The sequence below is a fragment of the Dermochelys coriacea genome, chromosome 1, assembly GCF_009764565.3.
Source record: "Dermochelys coriacea isolate rDerCor1 chromosome 1, rDerCor1.pri.v4, whole genome shotgun sequence".
Taxonomy (NCBI): Eukaryota; Metazoa; Chordata; order Testudines; family Dermochelyidae; genus Dermochelys; species Dermochelys coriacea.
Genome location: NC_050068.2, coordinates 14,849,818 through 14,870,458, shown reverse-complemented (window position 1 = coordinate 14,870,458; position 20,641 = coordinate 14,849,818). Strand labels below are relative to the sequence as shown.

Genomic DNA, 20,641 nt, shown 5'->3' with positions numbered 1-20,641 from the left:
ATATTCTTGGGATGTTTGAAACAAAGATGGGTAAATGAACGTATTTCAGTGCATGTTACATACTTCAGCTGATGATCATGTCGCAGCATGGGCCAGAAGAGCTGAGCTAGCATTGAATATGAGCTCAAAGTTCTAAGTGGACTATGGAAAGCAGAATAAGAGGATCTGATTCCCTGTTGCCTTCCACCATGTACAGTCATTTACTCCAGTGTAATGTGAGTGCAAAATGGATGTTAAATGTGAATATTCTGATCTGGTGGCATTTTACGGTTGCTTTGTGAAAGAGCTTTAAGGATTTTTCGTTGCTCGAAGTGCAGAAACTTGGAAATCTTCATGAGGAGAAAGGGAAGAAATTGGAGCCAGGGTTTTGGGTCAGAACCCTCTCTAATTCTAATGGCTAAAATGAATATGCTTCCTAACGTTGTAAGTATGTAGATCCGTACCTGGATTCCACAGTTCAGCATCACTTCTAATCTGTAGAGGGGAAAAATGTTGGAACAGGTTTATAATCTGATAACCACAAACTAACCTGCTTATTTTGATGGGAAATCTCTCTTGTGGAGAGGAGGAAAGGAGGGGCAGATGGCATGATCCAGGGGACAGGGCACCACACTGGGAGTCTGTAGATCTGCATTCTGTCTCCTCTCTGCCATTAACTTGCTTTGTGACCTTGTTCAAGACACTTCATCTCTGTGCCTCAGTTTACACCACTGTGAAATGAGGCTGTGGATAAATGTTATCTATTTGCAAATATTGTTGTTCTAGAGCAGAGGTTCTCAAACTGGGGGTTTGGACCCCTCAGGGGGTCATGAGGCTATTACCTGGGGGGTCGTGAGCTGTCAGCCTCCACCCCCAAGCCCCGCTTTGCCTCCAACATTTATAAGGGTGTTAAATATAAAAAAAAAGTTTTTAATTTATTAGGGGGGTTGTACTCAGAGGCTTGCTATGTGAAAGGGGTCACCAGTACAAAAGTTTGAGAACCACTGTTCAAGAGACACCTATATTACCCTCTTGGAAAAACCTTATAGGGTTGAATGGAAATGAAACTAATTGTTCTATAGAAATTCTTGGTGTGGGTGAGAGTCCAATAAAAGTTTATAGCAGAGAGAACTTTTTCTATAGACTGCTTTAAAAACTCCCCAGAAGAGTTATTCTCATGGTGACGGGTATTGACAAGTGCTGAAGGAATATCAGCTGTTTCCTTCCCTACAGTAATTTCTTCTATTTTGTCTCTCATCTATTTGGGTTGACAGCTAATATGCCTTGCACTGATCCTGGAATTCTGAATCAACAAAAATGACAGGCTAAAAGAATATGTGGAGTTCTTAACAGAAGTCATAAGTATTAGATGGAAAAGCTATATTGCTTGCAATAGGTGGTCTGTGTGTATTTTCCTCTTCCGTTTAAACAGATCAATTTCCAGAGGTTGCTTCACAGTTATGAAGCAATTCAGTTAATTAACATTTTCAGTCAGAATGATCCTTATGCACTTGGGATTACGGGTATTTTCCTGCCTCATACAGAGCTTGGTGCTCCATGGAATGCTGTGTAACTGGAAAAAATGATGCTCTCAGATTTTCCTTGTACAAAGACATCCAGAACCCCAATATCTCAAAGCAAAACTCAGCCAAACTGCTCCGTTTGACCTGGCTTCAGGTGGCAGCCAGTGTGGGAGACCAAGTACTCTGGAAGCCATTCAGGGAAACTGAGCAAATTTAGCAAAAGTATTGGGCTTGAAATGAGCTGAATTGCGCAACTCTAATTGCAAATGGATGACCTATTTCTGGGAGTTTGTCATGATAATGACCTTTGAAAGCTTGTTCAAACTGTTTTCATTGCACTCAGACAGGAATGTTGTGTTCTTTGCCCAATCTCCTAAAACCTTTGTTTTAGCTACTGGCGGCTTTTTTTTTTTTGGGTTATATTTGGGGGTGGGGTCTGAAGAGATAAATTAGAAATGAAATCAGGGATGGGCCCGAGCCAAAACCTTAACTCTGAACTTCTACAAATGGCTCCTATCTCTATTAGGATCTGAATAAAACCCCAGATTTGAGTATCCTTTAAGTGTATGCCTGTGTCTGTGTCCAAAATCCTGGAGAGGAATATTGCTGATCTCCGAGAAGGGTTCTGAATCTTGCTCTAAACTCTGGGGTTCAGGATGGCCTCTAATAAAAATCGCCCAGCCGCTCAACTGTGTTCAGTCAAATGTCAACTTTCTTCAAGCAGATCAGATTATAGGTCCAGCAGATACTGTAAATAACACTGACCCATTGGTTAGGCTGCCCAGCCCATCTTAAGGCATTTCTAAAGCCTGGTCTATACACATTTTTGGTATGTTTTTGGTTAGGGGTGTGATTTTTTTTTTTTTAATAGAGAAATAGTTAATTTTCTAAAAAAACTTCTAATGTGGGCGTAGTTATACTGATATAAAGGGTTTTATATGGGTATAGCTTATTCCTGTAGAAAGATGCCTGTCAGCTGGATGTCTAAATGCTGTACAATTAAGTATCTGTCTATAGAACAAAAATGCTGCAGTTTCGCTCTGCTCCCCAATGAACAGGGGTCTATGGATGTAACTTCGTTGTAGGCACACTTCCTAGAGGAAGGCTTTCTTGAAAAGGCCTGTTTCGACTTAACACACTAGCTAAACACAATATTGTGGGTGTGGCAAAATTATAGGAGCATGCTCTTGAATTCACGTTTTACATAACTAGACACAAATCCCCGATTTAATGGACTGTGGCTTCAGACCCAAACCTATTCTTAAACTGTCACCCCCGACTTAACATTTCAGTAGCTAAAAGATGCTACTAAACAATGATGACAAAAAAATTAGGGTAACATTATAGATCTCATTTTAAAAGCACAAAAGCCTACAGGAAATTCAGCTTTAAGGCTGGAAACCCACCATTAATGCATCATTGGAGTGGTTTTATTTTGTCATCAAAACAAGGCATTTTTGCCAGCAAAAGTTGCATCGCAGTATGTACGCATTCACTGTTTTGTCGACAAAAGCTGTGTTTTGTGGACAACACTCTGTAGTGTAGACAAGGTCTAACACTCTTGTCACTAGGGCCTTGGCTACACTTGCAAGTTACTGCGCAATAAAGGAGCCCCGGGCGCACTAGCTCACTACTTGTCCACACTGGCAAGTCACGTAGAGTGCTCTGACTCCGCAGCTACAGCGCTGCTGGTACCCCACCTCGGTGAGCGGAATAACGTTTGCTGCGCCCCCGCTGGAGTGCTGCAGCGCCAGTGTGGACGAGGTGTTGCATTACTGTGCTCTGATCAGCCTCCGGAAACATCCCATAATCCCCTTAATTCAAGTGGCCACTCTTCTCATTGTTTTGAACTCGCTGTAGGAATGCGGATATGCCCTCTGAAACCTCCGTTTCTGACATCCGGCATGTTTATCTGCCCCGAGACAAAGCAACCATTACTGTGGACTGCTGTGTGTGTGAGAGAGAGGTGGAGGGGAGAGGGGGTCTGCTGCTGTCTGAACTTACAAGACAGCATGCTGACATGCTCTCAGCCCCCCCCAACCCACTCCCTCTCCCTCCACAAACACACAACACACTCGCTGTCACACTCCATCCCACCACCCCCATTTGAAAAGCATGTTGCAGCCACTTGCATGCTGGGATAGCTACCACAATGCAGTGCTCTCTGTGGCCATTGCAAGAGCTGCTAATGTGGCTGTGCCGGTGCGCTTGTAGCTGTCAGTGTGGACAGATTGCAGTACTTTCTCTACTGCACTCTACAAAGGTGGGTTTAACTCAAAGCGCTCTACATCTACAAGTGTAGCCATGCCCTAGGTATGTATAGATTCTCCCATGTCGGGAGACTCCTGTGGTGTTCATTTTATTCACATGCGCATAGGTAATCTGTTGTACGGTGTGTTATGCATTTCCCTCTGAGCCTGCTCCACAGAGGATACTAGACTGCTTCACCCATGGGTCTCAACCAGGGGTATCAGAGTAGCAGCCGTGTTAGTCTGTATTCGCAAAAAGAAAAGGAGTACTTGTGGCACCTTAGAGACTAACAAATTTATTAGAGCATAAGCTTTCGTGAGCTACAGCTCACTTCATCCGATGAAGTGAGCTGTAGCTCACGAAAGCTTATGCTCTAATAAATTTGTTAGTCTCTAAGGTGCCACAAGTACTCCTTTTCTTTTAACCAGGGGTATGCGTACCGCTAGGGGTACGCAGAGGTCTTCCAGAGTTGCATCAACTCATCTAGATATTTGCCTAGTTTTACAACAGGCACCATTAAAAGTACTAGTGAAGTCAGTACAAACTAAAATTTCATACGACTTGTTTATACTTTTCTATATATTGTACACTGAAATGTAAGTACAATATTTATATTCCAATTGATTTATAATTGTATGGTAAAAATGAAAAAGTGAGCAATTTTTCAGTAATAGTGTGCTGTGACACTTTTGTATTTTTATGTCTGATTTTGTAAGCAAGTAGTTTTTAAGTGAGGTGAAACTTGGGGTACACATGACAAAGCAGCCCTGAAAGGGGTACAGTAGTCTGGAAAGGTTGAGAGCCACTGAGCTATAGGGCTTAGTCCTTCAGCTCAAACTGTAGTGGTCCTGCTCTTTGTTCTGGAGGTCATAGTTTCAATCCCCAGTGATGACCAGATTGACAATTGTTGCACAGATAAATGTTGCTGTTACTGTTTGCTTTTACTCTTTCTAAAACTAATGATATAAAGTTGTTTTTTAAAAAAGCTGCAATGATCTCTGAGAAACTAGCATATTAAATCCTAGTGAGATTTACAGCAGGCCCTATAAGTAATAACTTTTCTAAATGAAGTTATTTATATATTCCAAGGCACTAGATTAAATCCTAGATTACAAGAATCGGTATGCAGGCATGTTATCTGTTAGACCAGAGGTGGGCAAACTAAGGCCCGCGAGCCACATCTGGCCCGCGGGACCCTCCTGCCCGGCCCTAGAGCTTCTGACCCCTCTCCAGCTACTCCTCCTTCCCCGCAGCCTCAGCTCACTGTGCTGCTGGCGTGATGCTCTGGGCAGGGGGGCTGCGAGCTCTTGGGGCAGCACAGCTACAGAGCCTGGCCTGATCTGGTGCATGGCCGGCTCCAGCCGGGCGGTGGAGCTGTAGCGTCGCCAGCCACCGGTGCTCCAGGCAGCACACTAAGGGGGCAGAGAGCGGGGGGGTTGGATAGAGGGCAGGGGAGTTGGGGTGGTCAGAGGGCAGGGAACCGGGGGGTTGAATGGGGGCAGGGGTCCCGAGTGGGAGCAGGAAGGAGGGGGTTGGATGGGTTGGCGGGGGGCAGGGGTTCTGGAGGTAGTCAGGGAGAAGGGGTGGTTGGATGGGGCTGGGGTCCTGGGGGGGGCAGTCAGGAATGAGAGGAGGGGTTGGATGGGGCAGCAGGGGGCAGTTGGGGTGGGGGTTCCGGGGGTGGGCAGGGGATGGGGCAGGTGTCCCGGGGGGGCCATCAGGGAAAGGGGGGGGGGGTCCGGGGGTGGGCAGGGGATGGGGCAGGTGTTCCGGGGGGGCCATCAGGGAACGGGGGGGTTGGATGGGGCAGGAGTCCGGGGGGGGGTGGGCGCATCAGGGAGTGAGAAGCGGGGATGGGGGGGAATAAGGGGCAGGGGTCAGGCCACGCCTGGCTGTTTGGGGAGGCACAGCCTCCCCTGTCTGGCCCTCCATACAATTTCCAAAACCTGATGCAGCCCTCAGGCCAAAAAGTTTGCCCGCCCCATGTTAGACCTGATTCAGCAAGGTATTTAAGTATGTGCCAAACTTTAATCATTTGACTAGTCTCAGTGAAGTCAATGGGATTGCTGATGTGCTGAAAGTTAAGCACATGCTGACATATCTTGCTGAACTGGGGTCTCGGGGTGGTACAATTTCGAAAAGTGACCTCAAAAGTGGCTTATAGGGCTCTGTGCTTGTCTCAATGTCTCCAGATCAAATGTACTCTGCTCACAATTAAAGAGATGCTTTCTCTATCTGCCAGCCTTGCAAGCTCAGCCTGGGGATGGGAATATCAAGTGAGGTCTTTTCCTTCTCATGGTTCATAGCTAGCACTAGACATTCTGCAGGACAAAATCTGCCCTCAATGACACTGATACAACCCAGTTGCTGTCAGTGGGTTTGCACAGGTGTAACTGATTGAAACTTAGCACACAATTTTGTAGATGATCCACAAGCAGAGTACAATCCTGCTCACTCTCTCAAGTGTACTGACTGTTGGGCTGTATGGAGTAAAAAATAAATCAGTAAAATCCTTTTTTTTTTTTTTTTTTTTAGGAGCCAGCAGATGAGCTTCAGTGTACTTGGAAACTTCTGCTGAGGTAAGAAGGTGCCATTTCTACAGAGTCACTCTTTTCAGAAAAGAATTGCCTTTAAAAATATAATCCCAAAAAGGAAGTGTGTGTATATTGGGGGAGGGAAGGAGAGGGCAGAGAATATGGAGCAGAACCTAAGACAAAATGGAACAAACATCTGAATGATAATGTACAAGTCTTTCATGTGATTCTCCAAAATCCTGTCTGCTACTGGTTGGCATGTCATTACTGGCCCTGATTAAGTGTGATCATGTTTTCTTCTGGTGGTTGCATCCTACGTGGGAGATTAGACCTGGGAAAGGAGGGGAAGAGAAACAGAAAATGAGAGGCGAGATGGAGGGCCTGACTTTTTCTTCTACTTGTGTAGTCACTTACACTCGTGCAAAATGGATGTACAGTTCTACCAGAACAAAATGGTCGTTACACCCACATTGCATAGGTGTAAATGCAAGATATGAGGCAGTGTGGAATTCTATCCAGGGGAATACAGGGCAAGAATGGATTTGTGATGCCTTTGTTCTATGCAACCGAAAGTATAGGGTTGCCTTTCCTCAAAGTTGTTTTGTTTGGAAACCATCTCACATCTCTGGATATTCAGCCTTATCAAGCTGATGTTTAAGATCATAAGCATACAAAGATGCATCTGCATCTGCTGGCTACTAACAAAAGTAGGTCTGAGAGAAGAGATGAACTTTTCTTCCCTTCTTTGTCACTGCCATGTTTTCTTCCAGATGGGTCTCATTTGGGAAGCTCCTGGGGCTGAAAGCTTATGTTGAGGAAGAACCGTATGCATTTGAAAGAAACTCCAGATAACAGGCATATAACTACTCAAGCTCAATCTTCATATGCAGCATTACTGTGTGCTACTGTCACACAAGCTTTTGTACTTAGGGCTTTCTGTACCTAATTGCCATATTAAAACCTTATCTGCATTTTTCCTGAGGGGTGGTGCAACAAGTGAAATCCAGGTTTAGATATGCTTTCTGCAAATTAGTACAGATGACTAGTTTAAAATTTTTTTTTTTATTTCTTTTTTTAGAGAGGTAGCTTCGTTGTGTGTGTGTGTGTGTGTGTATGTGTGTGTTAAACAAGATTAGGGCTTGATCCAAGTCAAGGGAAAGAATCCTAATAGGAAATGGATCATAGGTTTCATACAGAAACTTGGTGCTAGCTACACTGGGGAGCAGGAGAGGAAGGATGGTCCCCTGATTAGGGCACTAGTCTTTGGACTTGGAAGACCTGCATTCCATTCCCTGCTCCACCTCAGTCTTCCTATTTGACTATGGCCAAGTCTCTCTGTACCTCAGTTGCCTATCTGTAAAATGGGGATAATAGCACTGAAGATGTTGTGAGGATAAATATATTAAGAAAAAAAAGTGTGGTGTGCTTATACTGTGCTCGTCATCATAGTGCACATATGCTAGGGTTACTGGGGCCACAGAATATCCTAAAATAAGGGAGGGAATAAAATTTGGCTACCTGGTACTTGACAGTAACACCCACAAAATCTGTGAAGAGGCCACTCTGCAGATCTTCCAACTGTAGATGCATTCTGGGTTTTGGCAGAGGGTCTGTATGCTTGTGAGTATGTTCCTGTTGATTCTGCAGTGATACGTAAAAATCTCCAAAATGGAGGACTGTATCAGGAACTGGTTGGGAGGGAAATGATATTGGTGGTGAGAATATGGATGAAAGATGATGCTACTCTTGTATCTTACATTGTGTGTGCACACCCATCTGGAAGGCATTTTCAAAAGGGGTCAGAACCTGGCCCTTAATTTTAAGTATTGTGGATCAGAGAGGCTAAATTCTGTTACACAGCTGATCTGGAGCTTTCAAAGATCTAGGTCTGTGTGGACTGTAAGAAATAGTGTCAGGTAATACAGCAATGGGCTACTTTGCAGATTTATCAGAAGCCAAGTTGCTAAACTGGCTCCTGGAAGTGAGCACACGGGGTTGAAGATTCCCACTCTTGGCCAGTGCAGAAGAAAGTTCTGTTTGAAGCGGTGAGGGCATTGAAAGCAGTGAGCCTTTCTTGTTAAACTGTAAACTAGAAGCATTAGAGATGATATGAGGCGTCACAGGCACTAAGCTTTCAGAGATTGCCTTTTAATTCAGTTCACGAGCTAGGCACCATTGAAGATACTGAAACATAGTATTATATAGATCCTGAAACACTGAGAGGCAACATGGTCCAGTGGCTAGGGAGTCGGACTGGGATTCAGGAAACCTGCCTTCTGTTCCTGGCTCTGCCACCAATCTGCTGCGTGACCTTGGGGAGAAGTAACCTTTCCCCCTCCTTAGTTTTGCCTTTTTAGATTGCAAGCTCTTTGGGGCAGGGACTGTCTCTTACTAGGCGTTTTGTTCAGTATGTAGCCCAGTGGGGCCCCAATTTCATTTGGGGCTTCTAGGTGCTACTGTAATACAAAGAATAATAGTTTTTGGTATATATGTTTGATATCTTTCTGTGACAATGACAAACTATTGGATTATGTCCATCTGATCTCTGAGTAAATAAAATATCACTGTATATTTCTCATTCAGTCTATTTGTTCAAATGTAAATTACTTATGGAAAAATAATCCTGCCTTCATGTGAGTTCTTTAATCCAGTGTTTATGTAGAAAATGCAATTTGCCAACCTTTCTTGGAAGATAGTGTCTTAAGTAGACTGCTGTGATATCAGATCTGAAGCTTGGATAGTTATACTTGCACCATGGCTGTTTTAGAGTGTTTGTTTTCTAATCTTTGAGTTGTGTGTTCTATTTCTCTTAACTCCTATTGATTAAAATTATTATCTGTGGGGTGGCATCAAGGGTGAATTGAAGTATTGAAGTGGTGCTGTCAAGGTTCCTTCCCCACTCTGAACTCTAGGGTACAGATGTGGGGACCTACATGAAAGACCCCCTAAACTTATTCTTACCAGTTTAGGTTAAAAACTTTCCTAAAGTACAAACTTTGACTTGTTCTTGAACATATGCTGCCACCACCAAGCTTTTTAAACAAAGAACAGGGAAAGAGACCATTTGGAGACGTCTTTCCCCAAAATATCGCCCCAAGCCCTACACCCCCTTTCCTGGGGAAGGCTTGATGATAATCCTCACCAATTTGTACACGTGAACACAGACACAAATCCTTGGATCTTAAGAACAATGAAAAATCTATCAGGTTCTTAAAAGAAGAATTTTAATTAAAGAAAAGGTAAAGAATCACCTCTGTAAAATCAGGATGGTAAATACCTTACAGGGTAATCAGATTCAAAACATAGAGAATTCCTCTAGGCAAAACCTTAAGTTACAAAAAGACACAAAAACAGGAATATACATTCCCTCCAGCACAGCTTATTTACTAGCCATTAAACAAAAGAAAATCTAACGCATTTTCTAGCTAGATTACTTATTAACTTAACAGAAGTTAGAAGGCTTGCATTTCTGATCTGTTCTCGGCAAAAGCATCACACAGACAGACTCCTTTGTCCCCCTCACTCCCTCCTCCAGATTTGAAAGTATCTTGTCCCCTCATTGGTCATTTTGGGTCAGGTACCAGCCAGGTTACCTTGGCTTCTTAACCCTTTACAGATGAAAGGGATTTGCCTCTTGCCAGGAGGGATTTTATAGCACTATATACAGAAAGGTGGTTACCCTTCCCTTTATATTTATGACAGGAGCTATGCTCAGTTTTCAATTCTGGGCTCCCCTTCGCTTCTTCACCGGGTGTTTCTGTTTTAACTGGAATTGTTCTAGGTTTTGATGAAAGTTTTTCCACAACCTGGTTCTCATCATAAGGTGGCGGTGTGGTAGCCCCTCCCTAGGGGCCATTGGATGGTGGCTGACGTGGGTCATTCCACATGTTCCCAGTGCAGCATCCATTCCAATTGTTCCATGTTACATCTTTGAATTTGGCTAGGGCTACCTGTTTCCATTTCTGTCCCCATCTTTCAGGCACTATTAAAGCACTTGAAGTCTGTTGTTGGGTAACAGGGGAGGGCACCTCTTTCTTTTCCAGGTTTTCCACTGCTATTTTCAATTTTTTATTCTCCTACTTTATCTATTTGAGCATATGATGTGTCTGGACTGCCTGCTGCCCTGCTAAAAGAGCTTGGGCTTTCCAGTGCTTGATAGCCTGGGATGCTTCTTCCAAAGCCTGGGTTACCTCTTCTACTTCCCTGTTTTTTTTCCATGACTTGCCTGGCCAGTATTGTGGCATATTGTTTAAGTCATCTTACTGCCATGGCCATTAATTGCAATATTCTACATTTTTTACTTTTTGTTATTGTTTTTCAAAACTTCAGTTTCTGCCATTACTTTACATATTCAAGTCCATGTTTCTCCACTTCCTTTTTAAAATTCATATTGGGCCCCCCTTGCTGGCAATCCAGTGGGTCCAAATTTCATCAAACTCTGTGGGGATTTGCAGGGAAGGGACAAGGGAGTTCCCTAGCTCATGGTTTTCTGTCATGTTAGATCGTGATTCCTACAGAGGACAGCTTGCTTACTTACCAGATCAGCGGTGGTGGGTCATCAGTGTGGTTAGATGTTTGTCTGTGTATGTATGTGTTCTCCTGATGTGCTGTCCCTGCTCTGCGCAGACAGTTGGCACAGCAGACCTCGAGTGAACTGCGCAATGACCACAAGAGAGGTTAAGGTATGAAGGCACTAGGCCAGGTTTATTGTCGACGAAGCACGGTACTAGTATCCTGCAGACTTTACCAGACAACTAATACATGTATGCCTGTAACAAAGGACCAGCTCAGTGAATGGCGGGACTTTTCATTCCTTCCTAGCCTAGACAAAGATGCTTCTGTGAGATACATTCTTATACCCCAATACAAACAAGTTACATACTGCCCCTCTGGCAAACTTAGTTACTGCTTCCTGACATGGCTAGTTATTACCCATCACCTTGTACGTGTTGGTTCGATCAAAACATCTCTATTATGTACTGTCATCCTGACCTTATCTTTTAGGAGGGGTCAGTGTGTTTCTGTTACCCTGGGGGAATGTTTTTGTACCATCCTTGATATCGGGATGTTCTGGAACCACTTGATATCAGGATGTGTTTGTGTGAGTTCTCTGTGCCTAGCACTTCTTAGAAATGTGTATTTTCTGCAATATCAGCCCCATTCTTGCCAGATTCTGTGAGCAGGGCCTGCCTCTTACTCACAGTTTGTCTTTGCTTTATATTAGTAAAGCTTTGACTGCTACTTCAGGCCAGGCCTCAGGCTTCATACCAGGCCTTTGACACAAGGGCTTATGTCTCAGGCTCTCTTCCTACTACAACCTGATTCTGTCCTCTTAAAATAGCTCTGTCTTCCTTAGCGCCGATCTCTGATTCCAAGCCTACTATCAAGAGTGCTCATCATAATAAAACTAACTGACCCTAAACCGTAGGTTCTGATGACATGGTCTGTGTTGTCTATAGAAAGCACTGAGATATAGCAATAAAGCCTAGTAGCTCAGTAGTTTCTTTTTAGAAAAGAGGAATTGATCATATGCTACACATTTAGAATCATAGAATATCAGGGTTGGAAGGGACCTTAGGAGGTCATCTAGTCCAACCCGCTGCTCAAAGCAGGACCAATTCCCAACTAAATCATCCCAGCCAGGGCTTTGTCAAGCCAAGCCTTAAAAACTTCAAAGGAAGGAGATTCCACCACCTCCCTGGGTAATGCATTCCAGTGTTTCACCACCTTCCTAGTGAAAAAGTTTTTCCTACTATCCAACCTAAACTTCCCCCACTGCAACTTGAGACCATTACTCCTCGTTCTGTCATCTGCTACCACTGAGAACAGTCTAGATCCATCCTCTTTGGAACCCCCTTTCAGGTAGTTGAAGGCAGCTATCAAATCCCCCCTTATTCTTCTCTTCCGCAGACTAAACAATCTCTGTTCCCTCAGCCTCTCCTCATAAGTCATGTGTTCCAGTCCCCTAATCATTTTTGTTGCCCTCCGCTGGACGTTTTTCAATTTTTCCACATCCTTCTTGTAGTGTGGTGCCCAAAACTGGACACAGTACTCCAGATGAGGCCTCACCAATGTCGAATAGAGGGGAACGATCACGTCCCTCGATCTGCTGGCAATTCCCCTACTTACGCATCCCAAAATGCCATTGGCCTTCTTGGCAACAAGGGCACACTGTTGACTCATATCCAGCTTCTCATTCACTGTAACCACTAGGTCCTTTTCTGCAGAACTGCTGCCTAGCCATTTGGTCCCTAGTCTGTAGCGGTGCATGGGATTCTTCTGTCCTAAGTGCAGGACTCTGCACTTGTCTTTGCTGAACCTCATCAGATTTCTTTTGGCCCAATCCTCCAATTTGTCTAGGTCACTCTGTATCCTATTCCTACCCTCCAGCATATCTACCTCTCCTCCCAGTTTAGTGTCATCTGCAAACTTGCTGAGGGTGCAATCCATGCCATCCTCCAGATCATTAATGAAGATATTGAACAAAACCTGCCCCAGGACTGACCCTTGGGGCACTCCACTTGATACTGGCTGGCAGCTAGACATGGAGCCATTGATCACTACCCATTGAGCCAGACAATCTAGCCAGCTTTCTGTCCACCTTATAGTTCATTCATCCAACCCATACTTCTTTAACTTGCTGGCAAGAATACTGTGGGAGACCGCATGAAAAGCTGTGCTAAAGTCAAGGAGTAACATGTCCACCACTTTCCCCTCATCCACAGAGCCAGTTGTCTCATCATAGAACGCAATTAGATTAGTCAGGCTTGACTTGCTCTTGATGAATCCATGCTGACTGTTCCTGATCACTTTCCTCTCCTCTAAGTGCTTCAGAATTGATTCCTTGAGGACCTGCTCCATGATTTTTCCAGGGACTGAGGTGAGGCTGACTAGCCTGTAGTTCCCAGGATCCTCGTTCTTCCCTTTTTTAAAGATGGGCACTACATTAGCCTTTTTCCAGTCGTCCGGGGCCTCCCCCGATCATCATGAGTTTTCAGAGATAATGGCCAATGGCTCTGCAATCACATCCTCCAATTCCTTTAGCACTCTCGGATGCAGCGCATCCGGCCCCATGGACTTGTGCTCGTCCAGCTTTTCTAAATAATTCAGAACCACTTCTTTTTCTCCACAGAGGGCTGGTCATCTCCTCTCCATGCTGTGCTGCCCAGTGCAGTAGTCTGGGAGCTGACCTTGTTTGTGAAGACAGAGGCAAACAAAGCATTGAGTACATTAGCTTTTTCCACATCCTCTGTCACTAGGTTGCCTCCCTCATTCAGGAAGGGGCCCACACTTTCCTTGACTTTCTTCTTGTTGCTAACATACATGAAGAAACCCTGCTTGTTACTCTTAACATCTCTTGCTAGCTGCAACTCCAAGTGTGATTTGGCCTTCCTGATTTGGTGAAGGGGAAAGGAAGAATGGAAGACTTCTTTAGAGAGCTACCTTTAGTCCTCCAACCAAACTGTGCAACTAACTCCTCATCTTGTTGCCTTTACTCACCTATGGTTAGAGCTCTCTGACCAGTTCTCTGTTTTGCCCCACACACTCTTCCTTCAAGTCTCTTCTTAAAAATATACCACTTCCATGCAGTCTGCAAACCTGTGTATGCACATACACACAATAAACTTTGGCCTCCACGTTGAGTGTATTACCAATAGATGCAACTGCTATCCACCCTTCTCTTTGAGTCTGTAATCATCATTTGACATGTCCTGTCTCCTTAACTTAGACAAGCACTAACAGTGATCGTGTCTCCCTCCAGAGGCTGGCCCGAGAGACTACAAAAGCCTACCCCTTTACAACTAACAGCATTACATGTTTAGCTCAAATTAGGTTGAATTTCCTGGGTTTGCTCTTCAGTGGTGACAGTGGTATCTATGTAGCCATTGTTTGCTATACTATATGAATAATAGTTTAATGGGCTTGCATGGAATAAATTGATATTTCATGTTGGTGTATGGTTTTTAATTGCATGTCTTAGAAATACTTTTGTCTTTAATTTTCATCTTTTAAAATCCAATATTTCTAAAATGTAACTGTGAAACTCAGTGAAATGAAGGGCTGGCAGAGTCTTTCTGCTGTAAAGAGTTTAAAGAATGCAAGATATAAACATGACTGCTCTGGGATAATTCATGATTTCATTTTGATGAGTCAGTCTTTTTTCCTCTTCAGTCTGAAATAGTTAGATCTTGCCTAGTTTCAGGGTTAAACATGAGTGTATTAACTAATCTGTGAAAGTCTCTTTAGCATTTGATAACCGTGCGATTTTTAGCAGAAATGCTTTTGCTTCATTTAAATCAGAACCTGTCTTGTCATTTCAACAGTGCGCTCACATTCCCTCTTATTATGCCTCTGTTGCAAAATGAGTCCTAATTCAATCCCCAGAAGATCCACTGTCAAGTTTCCCCTTGGCTATTTTTTTTTTAAATCATTGTGCCAAGGACCTTTTCTGATAGCTGGAGATTCAGTGTTGAATATTACGTATTGTTGCCTAGGCACTGCATTGATTACTTAAATGGCTGTGACCTGGTTTGCAAAAGAGGGGCTGATCCTGAAATGTGCGGAGCACTAGCTACTCCAGATGAAGGTGCACCTGAGGATCAGGCTCTCAGATCCCAATCCTGTGCTTACTGAAATCAGTGATTGCAGTGGGAGAATAATCGCTGTCTAAGGGGATACTGTGCTAAAATGCATTTCATATGAGTCAAAACATCAGCTGCCTGTCACTTGAGTCCCCACAGGAGGAGGGTTGGAGCAAGACTGAACAGGTTTGTTTGAATGCTGCCCTGGAGGAAAACTGCCATCTATCTTAGATAGCCAAACATATAGTTACTACCTAGGAATAGAGATTATGGGCAGGTGCCCTCAAGCCAGGGGCAGGGGAGCTTTCTTGGGTATCAATATTGTTTCAGTCTGTATGTACCCAGAGCGCCCCTGCAGGAAAAGAGAATGTAGCTGCCGGCTCCCTGTTCAGAGGGGTAGATCAGAATGTCCCCCAGCTATGTCGTCTCTTTCCTATGCTGCTTCCCCTGGATCAAGCTGATGGTGGCCATATTTATTCTTCTGTGGCTGCTTTGGGTTGCCCCATAAGAGATGAATATCTATATGCCAGTAATATGTGTGATATATTCCTTTATGAATGAAAGATTCATTCCATCCCTAGGGTTTCCTAATGAGAACTTCTGTTAAGGATCTTGATTAACACACACTAACAATTCTACCCTACCTATACTAAAGCTCCATGAGTTGAATTTTCAGAAATTCAGGGAGACTTGTGCTCCAAACTCAGGTGCTTTTGAAAATCTCATAGCAGATTCCTACTTGCCAAGGGCAGGTGGGTTTTTCAAGCCCTTCTCAGAGAGAATCATGTATCCAGGTTGAATTCTTTTGTTCTGTATACTGTCCACAGAGTGCAGTCCTATATTTCCAGCCTATGTAATTTTTATGGTCAGTTATGGAAAGCGCTGTGTGAGTGCATCTCCTCTGGAAGGTAATGCATTATCTCTGCTTTGCTAAATGGCAGCAGCCTTCTGCAAACAGCTACTACTGGAAACTTAAAGATGCAGTACATAGAAAGGAATAAGTTAAATAGCTAGTCATGGTTAGAGCTGGGCAAAAGTTTTTGGATGAATAGTTTGTTCACCAAAAACAGCAGTTTTGGGTTGATTGAACTTGGGAATAGTTCCGGGTCAAACTGATCAAATGGTTTCTTCCAGGGGGGAAAAATGACCCCCCTCCCCCCCGCCAAAAGGATGGAATGAAACCTTTTGACTTTTCATTTCAAAATGAAATTTGTTTTAAAATTTAGCAAGATTTATTTAAAAAAATGAGGCCAAAAATACCAAAAAACATGGGGGGAGCAGGAGAGGAGGAATTATTTTGTGTCAAACAATGTCTAATTTTTTTTTTTAAGTTCAGCCACCAAACTAAAAACTAAATTATTCAATCAGCTCTAGTTATGGTTAGCCCTGGAATAAATCAGAACCAGCTAATATGATATGAAATGCAACAGTCCTTTTTCTACACAGAATGCAAGTCATGTTTTAACATCTTGTTTGTCACCTGTTCTAACACAGCATTTTCCAATGTGGGCAAGCAGTTGAGTTTTACCTCACCTGCAAACCCCCTTCCTGAAGACCTTCAAAACTTGACTGGTTAAAGAAACAATTTTATTTTCTGGGAAACAGTCCTCCCAGAAGGATAGATACAGGATATAGATGTCCTAGTAGACAATTTCCATCTCCAGTGCTGTTCTTTAATCCTGTTTTTAATAGCTGACAGTTGGAAGGAAGGAATCTAAGAACCTTTAAAGAGACACTGGGGATTGTTGAATAGTTATTGATGACATGCTGAAGTTCTACTGATGTTGGACATGGACACTGCTGCTTGAGTTTGACTGTTGAATAGGTTTGCAGCATGTTATTCTACTGGCTTGTTTCATGCCACCTTTAACAAAATCAGAAACAGCCACTCCCACAAATTTGGAAATTCCAGAATATTTTTTTAGCCGTTGAACTGAATAGCTGCAAAATAAACACACAGGATCTGCATTTCAGAAGGTATTAGCATGCCATCTTTCTTGTGCCAATAATAAAGAGACCCTGTCAGCTAGTTTTAGGCTCAGTTTCATGTTTGTGGGATGGGAAGTGTTACGTAACCTAATGGGACAAATTGTGAGATAATTTCTTGGGCAAAATTCGCATTGCCAAGAACCTTTAAAATGATGCACTGTTAACCTGACCTGGCAGGAAATTATCTCCAGCTAAGGTGGGAGAGCTCTACTTCTCCACCTCAGTGAAGTATTAACTTCAAAGCCTGCTTGGAACTGTGTCAATGTCAATATGGAATGTTAGCCAACAGCAATCTAAGAAACACACGGAGCTGGTGTGAGGCACCAAAGCCCAAACTGTCTGTATTCTCTTCCTGACCCTCTTCCCCCTCCCAGGCTGAGCTCTTTGCTCATTCATTCTTCAAAGTGGAACTCTCTCCACTGTCACATCATCTCTGCTGGAAGAGAGAAGATTTTCTCCTCTCTCTCGAGTAGGAGTTGTGATAGAAGAACATACAGCTCTATTTCTTAATTGCAGCATAGGGAGAGAGATGGTCCTTGTGTTCAAACAACACTTCATATTACAGTAGCGGATAGAGGCCCCAGCTTGTGCTAGAGGCTGTACAAACACCTAGACAGTCTCTGCCCCAAAGAGCTTACAGTCTAACTGGACCAGACAGGCAAACAGTAGGAGGGGACATTGAGGCCAAGAGAGGGGGAGCGATTTGACCGAGATGACGCTGCAGGTCAATGGCAGAACTGGGAATAGAACCTGGGGCCTGGTGTTCACCTAAAAATTAGATTGACCTAGCTGCATTGCTCAGGGCTGTGAAAATGTTCTTGCCTGGTGTGATGTAATTACATTGCCCTAACCGCCAGTGGCAGCTAGGCCAACACAGGAGTTCTTCTGATGACCTAGCTACCGCCTCTTGGGAGAGGTTGATTTGCTACATGATGGAAAAGAACACTTCTGTCCATGTAGGAAGCATCTATGCTACCGTGCTATGTCCTGACATAGTAAATTTTGTCTTTGTAGACTGGTTCCTATGCAGAACCATATGGATACAACACCAACTTGGAAAACTTGGTGGTTGTATTTGAAGAACCATATGCAGTGTTTTTGTTTGCCCAGAACCAGCTACTCTGTCCAAAAGCAGTCCTTCTCCAGTGGTAGTTGTGATTGAGGGCCTCATGGTAAGAACCCAGTTGTCCTCATTCATCAAACAACCATGTGCTTCCTAGTTAAACAGTGGAGTTTGCATATTGTCACATTTCTAGTGACTGAAACTGTGTGAATCCAGTGTGATAGATGGGCTTGTAGCTTTTTTTAGGAGAGCATGCTTTTGAGGATAAATATAGCCTGCACAGATGTTAAAAACTAAGGATGCTTCTCAGGGGATTTAAACAGCAGGTGAATGTTGCTGGTCTCTGTGCCATGACCCTTTTTTATTTCAACTGTTTAAATGCAAATTGCTTTCCCCCCCCCGCCTTTTAACACCATCTGTTATCCCACAGACTTCGACTATACTAGGGTGTACTTTTGAGAGGGAAGGGAAAACAGCTCCCTGGAGCTTCTAGAGAAGCATAAAGAATCTGATTTCATCCACCACAAAAAACTTGAGGTCTTGTTCTATTGATTGCTTTTATTCATATTTTACACAATTGGTTGTTGCCATTAGAAGATGAAAACCCAAGATGTGAATAAACATCATCTCCTCTTGAGGGTCTCATTACATCTTCCTTCAGTGTGCATTATAACATGGTATGTGGTGTTGGCATGATGACACACGTAGCAAATGAATAATTTTGCAAATGAATCTGTGTCCTTTTGAGGCTTATTTTTTTAGTCGAGTGCCAAAACATGGATAACTATTTGATGAATTATGCCCAAACTTCACATACCTATCATTTGATTTAACAAGTGAACAAGAGTTTACATTGTATACTGTGCATTTTTGTTCTATGTATTTTTCAGATAGGTTAGCCACTCAAAGTACTTCTGAGCCTATGTGTTCTAATAACTATAGAAACTTTAATCGTCCCTCTGGCAGTATAAACGAAATTAGATAGGAGCTAAACAAACCCAGAAAACATGTAGCTAGCAAGCTGTGTACTCCACGACACTGATCCATCTCTTCTCTTTTCTGGTGAATCCCATCCCTGCTCCTATTTAGGCCTCAGTTAGAGCAAAACACTTAAGTGCATGCTTAAGTACTGTTGGAGTCAGATTCACTTAATCCCAGTGGAAATTAAGCATGCCCTTAAGTGTTTTGCTGACTCAGGGCCTCAGATTTTAAGTATCTTGGAGCAGGGGCAAGCTCTTGATCCTTGACTGTTGGGAAGGCACCTAGTGCGTGGTTGGTACTTTGTAAATAATACTCCCGCTTTTGAGTCAGGGCCAACTATCAATCTTAACGCTGCACTAAGGCCACATAAGCGTCCCACCACATTGCTGATCACTGTCTCTGATATCCCGCTCATAAATGTGCAGCCATTTATGGTTAATTTTGCATTATATTGCAAAATGTTTAAGATATTTATATAATGTCTGTCTTCCTTTATTTTTTTGTTGTTCTTTTCCCTTCTGTCGTCTTCCACATGGCTAGATTCTCCCTCAATTTCTCTGCTTCCTTCCTCCTTATCACCTTAAACATTCCTTCATATTTTCTTCTAACTAGAGATCAATCTTATGCAAATGTTGAATCTCCCCAGAACTAGGGGTACTGGAACAATTTTTTAGTGGGGGTGGTGAGAGCCATAGAACCAAACTGCTGTATATAATGGAATCCACTTCAAGCCAGGGGTTGTGGCTAGGTGACCAACCCTCCAGGATTGTCCTGGAGTCTCCAGGAATTAAAGGTTGTCATGTGATGAAACCTCCAAGAATATGTCCAACCAAAATTGACAACCCTAGGTATGGCAGCACCCCCAGCAACTCTAATTCCAGCACCTATGCCCAAAACTCAGTGCTGTTATGAACTTGGGTTTTGAACTTGTCCTTTCCCTTCCCTAGTCCAACATTTAATCATTCCCTTCTGTCCAGCCCTTCTCCATTGCTCAATCCACTTGTAATGTCCTGGCAAGTGGGTGTGTCTGTGTATCATCATACTTTATTACAGTGGTCCCCAAACTTTTTACCTCGTGCCCTGTCTTATCCCTGTCTGCACCCCACCCCTGGAGTGGGGCCCTGGCTCAGGCGGGGTGTGGGGCAGACAGGAGTAAGGGGTCTGAGACTGGGTCCACGGTGGGGATGGGGCTGGGAGTGGAGCCCCACCCCCTGTGGAGGCTAGCTCGGGCCCAGCCACTCCCCCCTGAATGTTCCTCTTCACCCCCCTAGGGGGGCACACACCCCAGTTTGGAGACCTCTGCTCTATTAGGTAGCTTGTTTATCCATGGTGGTAACCTACAAAGGGATATGGGGCGAGATCCACAATTGATGGAGCATAGCTCCACTGAAATCAGTGAGAGTCTGTCACATGATATCTAATGCTATTGACAGCTAAAGATGATCTGTGTGTAGCTGAAATTGTAACAGTCTGAGATTTTTGAGTCTGATCCTGGTTTATTACCATGAACTCTATATAGTCATAGAAAACCTGCACAATATGCTTAGCAAATAGGAAAAAAAAGTGGGGATGAGATGAACTGGCTGAAATATGGTACGTGGGTAGTAGGGAAAATATAAAGAGGGTGAGATGAGGACAGAAGTTTAATATTTAAGGTCCATGAGATGGCTCTTTTCTATTAATAATTCAGCTAATCAATTGGTAACTGAAAGAAACTAAGAAATAATCTCCCTTTCCTTG

At 43.5% G+C, this 20,641-nt stretch overlaps 1 protein-coding gene across 3 annotated transcripts in view; it reads left to right on the top strand.

Annotated features, from left to right (window-relative positions):
• The window catches only part of PAK1 (p21 (RAC1) activated kinase 1), a 111,087-nt gene that overhangs the window by 22,752 nt on the left and 67,694 nt on the right, over window positions 1–20,641 (top strand). Inside the window, exon 2 of one of the 3 annotated variants that reach the window (XM_038409032.2) lies at window positions 6,288–6,331. The exons of the other annotated variants lie outside the window; for them this stretch is intronic. The gene's annotated coding sequence lies outside the window, so the exon portion shown is untranslated. The remainder of the gene's footprint in view (window positions 1–6,287; window positions 6,332–20,641) is intronic. 3 annotated transcript variants of the gene reach the window in all.